Source organism: Aethalodelphis obliquidens, unplaced genomic scaffold (assembly GCF_003676395.1).
Source record: "Aethalodelphis obliquidens isolate GAN/ISIS:26980383/991018 unplaced genomic scaffold, ASM367639v1 scaffold14, whole genome shotgun sequence".
Taxonomy (NCBI): Eukaryota; Metazoa; Chordata; class Mammalia; order Artiodactyla; family Delphinidae; genus Aethalodelphis; species Aethalodelphis obliquidens.
In genome coordinates, this window is record NW_020837958.1 from 3,885,921 (window position 1) to 3,898,557 (window position 12,637).

The 12,637-nt window shown below is 41.3% G+C and overlaps 1 protein-coding gene across 26 annotated transcripts in view; it reads left to right on the plus strand.

Moving 5' to 3' along the window:
• The first annotated feature begins 1,019 nt into the window (after window positions 1–1,019).
• Window positions 1,020–12,637, plus strand: part of PHF21A (PHD finger protein 21A) — a 194,100-nt gene continuing 182,482 nt past the window's right edge. For 7 of the 26 annotated variants that reach the window (XM_027114881.1, XM_027114906.1, XM_027114907.1 and 4 more), the window contains exons 1-2: window positions 2,798–3,778; window positions 4,454–4,577. The gene's annotated coding sequence lies outside the window, so the exon portion shown is untranslated. The other 19 variants (XM_027114900.1, XM_027114896.1, XM_027114895.1 and 16 more) reach the window with 12 other exon arrangements.

The window sequence follows — 12,637 nt, forward strand, 5'->3', positions numbered from 1 at the left end:
TCCCGTCCCCCGCCCCTCCCCGAAGCGAGTGTGGGACTAAGTACGGCTAATAAAGTGGTTCAAGGGTAGTTATTTGGAAAGGGGGCGGGGTGGCGAGGGGAGGGAGCGGGCGAGCGGCGGCCGGGGATTGCATGTTGCATTCGACTTGAGGTTGCATCTTTCTCCTGTTGCCTGGACCACGCACTCCCATTGCAGTGCTTCCCCATCGCTTCTCTCCGTCCCTGCCCTCGCGGCTTTATTTCCCCCCTTCCAACTGCTGTTGCACTGGAGGGAGTTGGGGCCGCTCCGGAGCCCCTGTGCAGCTCCTGCGACGGGAGGGGGAGTTGGGCTCGGGCCGCTGAGTTGGGGGGGCCGCAGCGGGCTCCGGCCTCGCCTCGGCTGCAGCTACACGGGTGCCGAGCTGCAGCGCTGCACGGGGCCCATCATTGCGGCGGCCCCGGAGTTTGGCCGCCGCCGCTCCTTGTTCAGCCCCATCACCGCCGCCGCCGCTGCACTGGAGTTTGGCTGCTGCTGCCCTACTTCACTCTAGTTTAGTTTCACTCACTTTACATCCGGGTTTTTTCCCTAGGCAATGGGGACCGCAGCACACCCCGTTCCTTAGGCAAAGTGAAATAAATTCGCCGCACCGACACGTCAAGTAGTCCGCCCGCCCGAGCGCCGCCGCGGGCCCCCACCGCCCCTCCCGCCGCCGCCCCGTCGCCCCTGGGGGGGACCGCGCGCCCCGTGAAGCCATGGGAGGAGGCGCGGGGGCCTGGGCCGGCCGCCGTACAACTCCGCCCGGCGGCCCCCTCCCTCCCCGCCGTTCCCCTCTACCCCGGCGCCTCCTCTCCCCCCGCCCTCGTCCCCGCTTTCCCAGCCCCAGTCCCTCTCGCCCGGCTCTCGGGAGCGGCGGGGGCGCGCACGGCGGCGGCGGGCCGGCGGGGCCGCGCGGCGGGCTCCCGCGCGGGCGAGTGTGTCTGGGCCTGGGCGGAGGGATCCCCGGGCTGAGGCGGCGGAGGTGCTGCGGCCCGGGGCCGGGTGGTGAATGGGCTGGTGGTGCTCGCTGCTGCTGCTGAGAGGAGGAGGAGGAGGATGAAGAGTTGGGCTTGTTTGTCTCCCACAGTTTCTCTCCTGCTGCTCTGATTTTCCCCCCACATTCCGGCCCGGGGCCTGTGTGTCTCTCCTGGAGGAGGAGGAGGATCCAGTTCCTCCCCCCACCCCCTCCTCCCCACCCCCCCTTGCCTGGGGAAGAGGAGGAAAGAAACAGCCCAGAGAGAGAGGGAGAGAGAGAGAGTGAGTGAGAGAGAGAGGGGGAGAAGAGGAGAGGAGGAGGAGGAGGAGGAGGGAGAAGGGAACAACCTACCATCTTAACACACTAATATCTAAAAAGTGCGAGAGGCCCAGAGCAGCAGCAGAAGCAGCAGCAGCAGCTCCAGCTTCTTCCCTCCCTCCCCATGAAGAAGAGTTCCCTCCTCCTCCTCCTCCTGCTTCTCCTGCTCAGAGTTCCTGCCTCCAGCTGCCAGGGGGGACAGCCAGCCAGCAGCAGGAGGGTGCAGTATCCCAGCTTTTCCATTCTCTCTTCTCCTCACTCTCCTCTCTTTTTTTTTCTGGAGTAGCTCTATTTCCCCTCCCTCCCCCCTTCCCCTTCCCCCTCCCCCTCCCTCCTCTCTCTCTCTCTCTCTTTCTGTCTCTCTCTCTCTCTGTCTCTCTCTCTGTCTTGTCTCTGGTGTTTGTCTCTGGGAGGTACAGGGTCTGCTTGCTTGGAGTTTGTTTTGGGGGGAGGGAGGGGGAGGGGAGGGGTGTGTGGGAGGGAGGAGGGAAAGGGGGGTGTTCTCGGCAGGACCCCCTCAGTCAACTTGAGATTTGAGCAATAACTTCCCCTTCGGGGCGCCCCCCTGCGTGCCCTTCCTATTCCTCCCCCCCATAAAAAAAAGACAATGGAAAAACCTTGTCTCCCCCTTCCTCCCCTCTGCCCTCCACCCCTCCCCAGGATAAATTGGAAGTAAGTTTATGAGCAGCTTCGGGAGCCTGGGCGCTGAGTGCTGGGCCGGAGCGGGTGACAGAGGCGGCGCACCGGGGGTGGCGGGGAGGGGGCGTCACATTGTCCCGGCGGGGGGCCGGGGAGGGGGCCGCCGGCGTGGGCGGGGGGCGCGGAGCCTCGTCCGCCCCCTTGGGCTCTTCCTCCGCCCAGGGGTGGTCGCCGGGGCTCTTTCACTACCCCCTCCCCCCAGGATGATGTCGGGGGGAAGTTTTTATTATGGTTATTTATTTAATTTTTTTTTTTTTTTGAAAACCATCTTGTTTGGTGACTGAGGGATCTGGTTTAAAAAAAAAAAAAAAGCTGCGGCTGCTGCCGCTGCCGGGCCCGAGTGTGTGTGTGTGTGTGTGTGTGTGTGTGTGTGTATGTGTATGTGTGTGTTGGTGCATTTGTCTTGGGTGGCCGGAGCAGCGTTGGGGAAATTCCGCTTATTCTTCTTCTTCTGCAACTTGTTATTCCGGAGAGTGTGCCAGCACCCCTCACCCCGGGGCCGGTCCTCCCGCACTCGCCCCCGCATCCCGCGGCCGCGGGGCGCCCCCGGGACCCTGCGGTGGCCGGGGCCGCCAGGCCGCTCCAAGAGGGGCCGCAGCCGCCCCTCCCCCGCCCGCGCCCCCGCCGGGGGGAGGGGCGCGCGGAGTGGGACTCTTTCCGTTTGGTCCAGCCCCGTCGTGCACGCAGTTCCCAACACTTCTCGTCATCCTCTCTTTGGTCTCTTTATTCTGCTGAGCGGTGCTGTTAGGATTTCTTTTTTTCCCCTGACCACGTTCGCGATGGTGGGTAGCAGCAAGGTGGCCCTGTCAGGGGAGGGGTTGATGTCGAGATTGGGCACCGGGGGAAGAATGTCTCCTTTCAACTTTGTGACTTGCACCCCCGGAGAAGGCCACACGCCGGTTGTGGGGTGCAGATGTGCTGAGAGTGATTTCTAAGTAGTTGAGTTGTTGAGATGAGGGGTACGGCTGCTAATGGTAGGCAGGTTTTGTTTTTATTGGTGAATCTGGTGTCATCATATTCCGGTCATATGTTGAAATATTCTTTGTTTAGGTCTTGAAGTAGAGGATCTTACTTTTCACGTCCACATTGTTTTGTTTTTAAATGATGTCTCTGCAAGTATGGCTTTCTAGAATTTCAAATGTGAGTTAAGGTCCGGGGGTATGCGGGCCTCAGCACTGGCCTTGACAGTGAACTTTGTGACTGTGTTTTGGATTGCAAAGATTTGCCCCATAACTGGGGTGCGAGCTGTGCATTTTTGTTAATAGTAGGTGTCAGGAATGTAGATGCTTGAGGTGAGGACGTTAGAGAAGGAAGAACATTTATATATTAATAATTGATAGCTGAATATTAGAAACAGATTAATTTGGGCTGATGAAATTTTTTTTTTAAAGCAGTTATGCACTCTAGGAAACCTTTTCATAGGCACACTTTTTAGGGGTTCTTTAGGGCACAGAGCTTGAATATCTCCTTTTAGAGAGGTTACTCACCAACGTCTGTAGCTTCATTGAGGGCCTGATAAGGGGACTGAAACTGGGGCTATGACATCTGAGTGTACTTTTCAGTGTTTATGTTGTTTGTTTACATCTGATGTTCACTCAAGTTTGGGCAGTGGAAATAAATAGGTCAGATTTTCTTTTGGTTTTTGAAGACTAGCTCTCTCCCCCTCCCCCTCCCCTTTTTTTTAAGTTTCACAATTTACTTGGTTTCACAGCGTTGTAGGAAACTGTTACTACATTTTTACTGGAAATACTATTATTCATTTTGATTTTGGTAAGTTCTTTTCTATTCTTTTTTCTGTCTCTGTATATGGAATCTACATCGTGGGCTCAAAACTGGCTTATTAAGGGCCATTTAAAATGTCTGAAGAATGCACTTTAAAATCTCAGGACACATCTTTTGATGGCAAAGAGGAAATTTTTGTGTGCAGTTATGCTCATGTTTATGAAAAAAATTTCTGCACTTAAAACTTTTGTAGATATACAACTATCCTTAAATGAAGAGCATAGTAGTAGTGCAGAAAATTCGCAAAACATAAACTTTTGGCTAACATGTTAAAAATATTCCAGGTGTTTTTCTTTATGTCATACTTTTGCTTGTCTTAACATAATAGTATTTGCAATATGACTGGCATTGCTTGGATGGTCTTAATAGTCTTTTCCTTGAGTGCTTCTAAAGGCTTTTTAACATAGTTTTTAGCTAATTTTGCAAGCTTTATTTAAACATGTTGCACTTTGAACTCTGGCGGGTCTTTATGGAACTGGAAAAGTAATCAATTAAGACTCCTGCCTATGCCAGATTTTATTTTTAAGAGGTATAAGTGATGGATGGGGCCCTATTTCTTTTAGCTGTGAAGGGTCCATCCTTTTTCCCATTCAGTCATCTGGAAAGAGCTGTGTCAGAAATACTCTTCTTCTGCTTACATGAAGAACTCTAAATGCTATCCAGCAGGAGGTGCTGCAGCAAGATAAAGGAAATCTATGACTTTTGAGGGTCTTGCTACTTATTACAGCTCTACTTAGCATCAACTAAGCAACAGGATTAACACCTTAAAGTTCCAGAAAGATTTTGAGTAAGTCTATTGAAAAGTTCCATTTGCTTTTTACCTGCTTACAATATTACACAAAGTAGATTGCTTATTGTGGATAGCTTAAGGATGCTGCCCTGAGGTACAGAGTGCTGTTAGAATTATTTTAGTTTGAAGAGGGGTTATTCCCATATTGGTGAGTGGGGTGTTGAACACATTTTTAAAAATTATGTGCAATGGATGGCTATAAACAAAAGTAGTTGGTATGACTTGGGACTTTAGGCTTTATGGTCATCCCTATAATGTTAATACAAGTGGGATGTAGAGTACTTGAACTATTGGAAAGGGAGATACTGTATGGAAAAATTTTTAGACTTTTTGTGTTTTTTTCCTCCAATCTATGGACAGTGATCCTAATAGATAAATTCTTAGGCACTCAGCGTTATAAATACATATGGTTGATGTATTGGAGTTGGCCTCCAAAGACTGAGATTCTTGAGCTAGAAGTAAAGTTCTGTCTGTGGGTATGGGTCATTGCTGATATGTCCCTTAGTAACACTTAACAATAACTGCATAAAGATGAAAGTATTTTTGTAGCATTTATAGCACATGTCCTTTGAAAGTCTGTTAGTGTTAGGTGAATTGATTTATCACTGCAAATATCATGCTACTGTGGCGGCTTGTAAAGTTTTATGTCAAAGTTTAAAAACTTGGGAATGTGTAGAAAATTTGATGAATCTGCCTTGAATTTTGTTTGTTTTTTAGGAATAATACTGTACTTTTTTCTCAATAAGATCAAATGAGATAATACATGTGAAAGTGCTTTGTAAATTGTCAGAAACCATGCAGATGTTAAGTTGTTGAGATAGGTGGCTAATTAATACATGGACAGAAGCTTCTGTCTTTAAAATACTAACTTTCTCCATATCATTTGGGAAATGAGTGCATTAAAAGTGCACCCAGAACACTTTATGAATTTTTTTTTTAAATACTGCTGTGGTTACCAAAAAGCTCTTTGTTACAGTTTTGAAGCTTTGTTTAAAAAATGCTGCCTAGGCAGTTTCCCTTAATTCAAAAAAAAGATCATTTTTCCTTTTGTAGATCCTGTGAAATGTGTATTCCCTGTTAAAGTTTTTGTTCATTTCACCATTGATGTGATAGTAGTTGATTTTAGTGATTATTTAAGTTCCCGGATTCTTCTATAGACTCTTATTAACATACAGAGTAACAGATGTCACAGTTAATATTTTGATTGTTTTGACTGATCCTGCTAACATTCTGAAAAATTCTTACTAACTAAACCTTTCAAACTTGTTTCAAAGTGAAAAAGACATATTTGTATGCATTAGTATTAGGTACGTGTGTGTATCATTTTTGTTTTTCTAATTTAGAGGGATGCGTGAGGAAATGACTACTCAAATCTAGAGGAGTGCACTGAAATATTTTTTGTGTAAAAATAACCCAGAAGTTTAAAACTCAGAACTTTGAGTTCTGGCCTTCTTAATAGACTCTGCTCACCTATTTGGACTAAGGTAAAATGACATATAGATAATTGGGAGTTCCTATGTTTATGAGCATATCAAAAGATAGAGTACCCTAAATTTTAGAATTGACTGCTCTTTATGAAATAACCTCAATTAGAAATGAAATGTAGAAACTTGCTTCGGTGAAGGGTGAGAAAAACATTTAACTGTTTAGATAAAAATGAAACCTCTCAGGGTAATATTAACGTTTTCATCCTGCAGACGGTGAATACTAAAGCTTTTATTGAGGAAATACTGACATTAAGGTTATATTAATGTGCTTTTAAATTTTGTATCCTTAGTATTTTATTGCCAAAGTCTTTTGTATTTAATTAGTATTGAAAGGGAGAAAAGGAAGGGATTAAAGTTTTAGGTCTCTGACCTTTGACAGAATTCCTTTATATCTATATTCAGAGCTGATTTCTTGTTTGAATTTTCATATTAATTTGTCATGGGAAATATTAATGATTTATGTTGACTTCTCAGAACTTTTGTACATGGGCTTTTTTTGTAGGCCCTAAGTATTCTTTAGGAGCATAGCAGTGTGTTTTGATCACTTTAACTTTACCAGGTGTGTATTTTTGCTGCTTTGTGGTGTTTTGTTTTGTTTTGTTTTTAAAGAGGTAATATATTAACACTGCATTAAAAGTATTGTAGATAATTATTTCTTAAATAGCATATGTTTCCTTCTTTGTATATTTGTGTGTATATGTGGCCACACTGTTTTGTAGGCTTTCATATCATCGTATTTGTGTACTGAATTTCTGAACAGTTATCTTTTGTGAGAATGCTGAAATAGACCTTTAAGAATAACTTTTATATTGCTTGTCTATCAATTGAGTCTTAAACTGGGATGGTGGTGAACTCTTCCCTTTTAGAGATAATATTATGTGAGTTTCAGTCATCCTTTGGGCTTTTCTAAGGCAACTTTCTTACACTGGACACTTGTTTGGCAGTTTGAATGCCTCTCTGCTTCTCTCCCTCCAATACACTGCAAACTGTACACCCCCCACCCCCTTGCTAAATACAAAATAGTGAGCGGGTCTCGGCTGAAGGAAACTATTCTTTCCTATATTTTGGAATCATCTGTGGAAATGTTTTTCTGCTTTTTAAAGTAGACAAAAAAGTGAACCGGTAATTTGGAACTAGGAAAGGGATGGGGCCTAACAGGTTGATGATCTAGGCTTTATTTTGACTCTGTTTGTGGGCCTAGGGGAGAAAAATAACTTAAACACAGAAGCCAGAAAGATGGGTTTTGTTTTATTGTTTTGGCTGCATTGAGAATACAAACTGTCAGTACTTGAGGAGAAGGAGCAGCAGAAAGGAATTGATTTTTTTCTGCTGCAGATCCAAGTATTGTTAACCATGTGCATCTCTAAAGCAGCATACTTAGGTATTAAACAGTAGTTGATTCTTTTATTCAGTTAACAGTCAGAACCCTAAACTTTTGTTTTTTTAAATTTTAAATAAGTACCCAAAACTTCAGAGTTAATGACAATAATTTCCTGATAAAAGTGGGTGATAGTAACCATGGCAACTGCTATCTCTGGCCTTATGGACAGTATGTTGTATTGATGAAGCTTCAGATCCTATAGTAGCCTGTCACTTTTATGGTGAAATGTAGTAGCTTGTGTTGCAGGTGATTTTTAGCTGGATTATGTTAAATTTGTGTGCCAGCTTATCTTTCCTTGTTAGGAATTTCTTGGACTGTATTCCACAGCATGTTTGTGAAGGTGCTGTTGCCTGAAAATAACCCACCACCTGTGTTAGGCCTCCTGATGCAGATTGCACTTAGTTCTTTCCCAGCCTCCTCCTTCAGTCTTGCAGAAAATAGGGGTGTGTGTAGAAACTATATACATAAATTACAGCTCAAAGTTGTCTACTTGGGTTTGGACATGTTATTGATTGCTTAAAAAAAAATTTTTTTTTTTTTTTTTTGAAGACGTCAGTGGATGAGAGAAATGGAATTTTTTTCCCCTGAGTGTTCTTTTCACACGTGTGTGTGAAATGAAGGGTGAGGAGTGGAGGGGGTAAATATTGAGTAAGGACTTGACAAAAGAGGAACTTAAGTATTATTCGTTTTTTTGTTGTTGTGTGTGTGTGTGATGGTGGTATGTGTATAGCTATAAGAATACATTTCCTAATGGGTAGTATTAAAGTACGGGAAATGTTTTCTTATGAGAATTTCCTTCAAGAAAAATTATTCATAAAAACATAACTTGAAAGAGTGTTAAGAGAAAAGCTGGTAAAACAATTAAAACTTTTTTGGGGGGTGGGGAATAGAAAGCTTTGAAACTGATCAGACTTTAAAAAATTGTTTTAAAAATTGTGTCTTTAAATATAATTTAAAAATTGTAACACATCTTTTTGCTTTTTAAGGATTTCTTTTATATGCTTATCCTGTATAAAGTTTTTCTAACGTGAAAATGTTGATCTAAATGTTAATTGATACTTTTTCCAGTATATGCTAAAGAATCTGTGCTAGGGCAGAGAACAACCAAATTTTATCTGGATTTGACTAGGCCCTGATAGTAAGATCTAGTCAGATTGTGCTAGATAGTTCAGTTTCTTGAAACTTACTGTGATAGGGGGAAGTGGTTTACTTACTACAAGTCCCAAGATGCATTGCGGTTTTTGCCTAACTCCAGAATAGAGCATTGCATGCTGGGACCTGTAGTTGATTTAAACAGTACAGGGAACCCTTCTCTCCTGTCTACTCCATTTTATACACAGCTTCCCAAGCCTCTAAGAACTTTCTGCTAAGTAAAGTTTGATTGCTAATATCATGGTTATTACGCTGCTGATATTCTAAAGTGGGTCTTCAGAAACACCCTAGTGTATTAGTTTACCTTAGATGAGTTTGCTGTTTTTTTAAGTCAGTTACTGTAAGATTTACATGTAAAATAGCGTACGTATGTATATAGAGTCAAAACTTGACTTCGCAGTTGTAAATTTTTTTTGTCTGTGACGATATAGGTCCCTATAATTACAGCATTAACTGATTGCTAGTGTGGGCATTAGAATTAGAAGACTATTATTGTGGGGCCGGATATGTATGCTGTTCTCTTTTCTTTGAATGGGGACAATTATTCAGTAAAGTTGGACGGAAGGGTATTTTTGGTGCCAGTATTTAAGCTCAGAGTTTTTTATTCTTCCGTAATGATTGTCAACATCTTGAATCTCAGTATTCTTTAAATGGAAGACAGACTCCTGAAAATAAATGTGATTTTAGTGTAAATTTAATACTCAAAGGTATAGGCTGGAAGGTAGAGAAAAAGGGAAGGTTTCTTTAATAATTTGTTTTATTTTCATTTGTAAACTTAAAATTTCTGTCCTTTTGAGAGTTCTAATACTTTCACTTTATTAACTACTGTCAGTGCTGTTGCGGGGATTAAACGTTAAAATCTGTGAAAGTGATTAGCACAGTTCCTGGCCCATAATGAAGGCTCAGTAAATGTTTATAGAGTTAGCAATAGTGGTAGTAGTAGTGGTTATTGTTATTTTAAAAAATATTATGCTTTACATTTTTAACTCTCTTTTTACATTATTACTTGATCAGAAACCCAGGATGTTCTAACAAGGCCTTGAGATTTTTGGCTTATGGTAATGATGTGGCAATTCCCTGGAATTTTTTGCTGTACTTAAAATGTCTTTGCACCTCAGTTTCTCCCTCAGTGATAGATGCCTGAGGTCAGACAACCAGCCAGTAGCAGAATTTTCACCAGGATTCAGCTCTGCCTATTCAGTACTCTTTGCCACTGTGCCATGGCCTTTGGTTGACTTTGGAGAGTTCAAAAGATAATGAAAATTTCTTTGTTAATAATGTTTGCACTGTTAGAACATCCAAACTAGTTGACTAATGAAAATAAGATGCTGCAAAAATGTTCCTCGTGTCACGGTGTATGTAACCTTGGAAAAATTCTGTTGTGTTTAGAAGCATGAACCAGTCTGTCACCACAGTTCACAGTGTTATAGGATTGATGTATTGGAGGCCAGTGAGCAGCAGCCCCAGAAAGAAAATGTAGTTTCAGGTCTGTGGGTTGTACTTAAAATGTTAGGTTCAAAGAAATCATAAGTCTTTATATTATTTTTCTCTTTTAGGACACTAACTTCTTTTAGGCTCTTGAGATTGTTCAAGGATATTTTTATCTGCATGGCTTTTAGCTTTTTGAGAAGGGAAAGGGACACCTGGGAATACTGAAAAATGTAAGCATAAGTTGTGGTTTGTGTGCCTTAGAGTGTATGTAGAATCAGGGAAGTGTCTTTCTTATCTGCTTCGCCAGTCTCTACTCTAGCAGAGTTCCTCAAATGTTATTACTGAGGGCTGCTGTGTTTATTTAAGAAAACTCTGCCTTTAGTAGTAATTATTTAAGTACTTGTTTATACAACAACCCATTCCACTATAATAATACTAACCTTTTTTTCCTCACAAACGTGAACTGAAACTTGTTAATGTTTGCATACTAGACATGAGATAGATTCTTTAGCTGTGTCATAAATTTATTGTATCTGGTCTGATATTCTTCCACATTATGAATGGTTTTATTTACTTTATGTTAACTCGTCTTTTCAAGATGTAATATTAAAATGAAATTAATCAGTGGTTACAAAGATGTTAAATTCAAAGGGCTAAATGTAAGGGAGAAAATGGTCTCTGGTATTAATTGGCCAGTACAGGAAGTTTGGATGAATTCTGTTCTACATTTTATAGTGTGCACACTTGTGTGATTCCTGAAATACTATAGTTAGATATAAGGAGAGGAAACAAGGAGAGTAAAACCGGGCAGCCATGCATAATTATCTGTAGAGTTCTCTGACACACCTAAATTATTGAGCACAGTTTTCTGTCTTTTTTTTAATGAAATGTCTGAGACCAATGTAAATGAAATGGTTGTGATGGTGTCAGAGGACCTGGCTTTAAGATCAGTCCTGTCACTAGCTATGCATTTGAGAAGTTCATCCTAGCTGGGCTTTAGTTTTCCCAGTACTGTAGTAAAATGGGGATAATGGTAAAAGCCTGCTTCACTATGTTGCTAAAAGGATTAGATGAGATAATACTCATGAATGTACTTTACAGACTAAAGAAGTATCAATACATATAAATTGAGTTTTTAATCACTAATAGATGGCTGGATTTTAAGATATTTCTCTATGTTGTGTTAACAATGTTAATATTTAAAAAAATTTAAATATATGAGTTAGAATCATAATTGGTGATCTAGATCCCCCCACCCTCCCACCATGGCCAACAGACAAGTTCTTAGTATGTGTTCACAGTGTAGTTCTTGACAACGTGCGCTGATGCCTTTGTGTGTATACATCATGTATATAAAAATATCACAAATGTACTGGTGTGTTACAGTAATGAAAAGTTTCAATTATGGGTTTTTATATTGAAAAATATTTTTATGTGTTAATATACAAACATACACAAATATACATATTTGTTCTTAGAGAAATGGCATAGGTATAAGACTTTAAATATTTGGCAAGTTGTGAACAGTTTTTGTATTTTAAAGTTATCTATTATAATATTATTAATAATAATTAACATTTGCTGAGTGTTTATTATGTTTAGTACTAAGCTTTTTTACATAAAGGATCTCATTTAATTTTAATCCTCACAGCAATATTCTGAGGATTTACTGTTATTATTCTATTCCCATTTGACAGATGAGGAAATGAAGGCTTCCCTGGAATAACATAGGTAGCAAATCATACAATCTTACCTCAAGCCCAGGTTTGATTCCAGAGCTCCTCCTGTTAAGTGTCTATAATGCTGTACTAAACTGTGCAATTCCCACAGAAACCTAGCAAGTGAATTACTAAAGAAGTTTTTCAATCTACTGAAATGGCCACAGCTACGACATATCATTTTAAGAATGTTTCATCTGATTTTGCTTGGGTTAGGTTGAATGTTTTGGAAGTAGTAAGCACTGGAATGGATTGGAAATGAAGGCATTTGGGATAGTGTATGTCCTGTCCATCATTGTATGCCCATTGCCAAGCACAGCGCCTACTGTGGAGTGGGGTCTAATACCTGTTTCTTAAAGGTTAGAATTTGGGCACGGGAGCACGATAGGTTATTTTATAAATTTTTTTAGTAGGTGCAGATAGATTACATTGGCTATTTCAATTAGTTGTTATTTAACTATCAACATTTTAGAGCGTTTGATGGTAAGTGTCCTTTCTTTTAATATTTAATGTTATTTTAATACTTTAAAAATATTAAAAGGCAGAGCATTGGAGTTATAAAAGTAATACTTGCAATATAGATATGTGTAAAGTAGAAGACTAAAGTTATCCCATTCTCACCTACTTAAAAATTTTCCTGTGTATAATGTATATGAATTTTCAAAATAAGTAGAATCATACCATAATACTCTCTTGAAGTTTACTTTTTTCAGGTGGCTATTTAAAAAACTTGCTTGTTTTTGAACATAAGGCTCAGGTGGGAAATGGGAGTGAGGTTGGAAGGAGAGAGGTGGGTAAGATTTGTACATTAAGATTATAAACCTAATGCCCTAGACTGATTATTACCTATGGGGCAAAAAGCATTTTAAGTTCTTTTTACTTGCACCT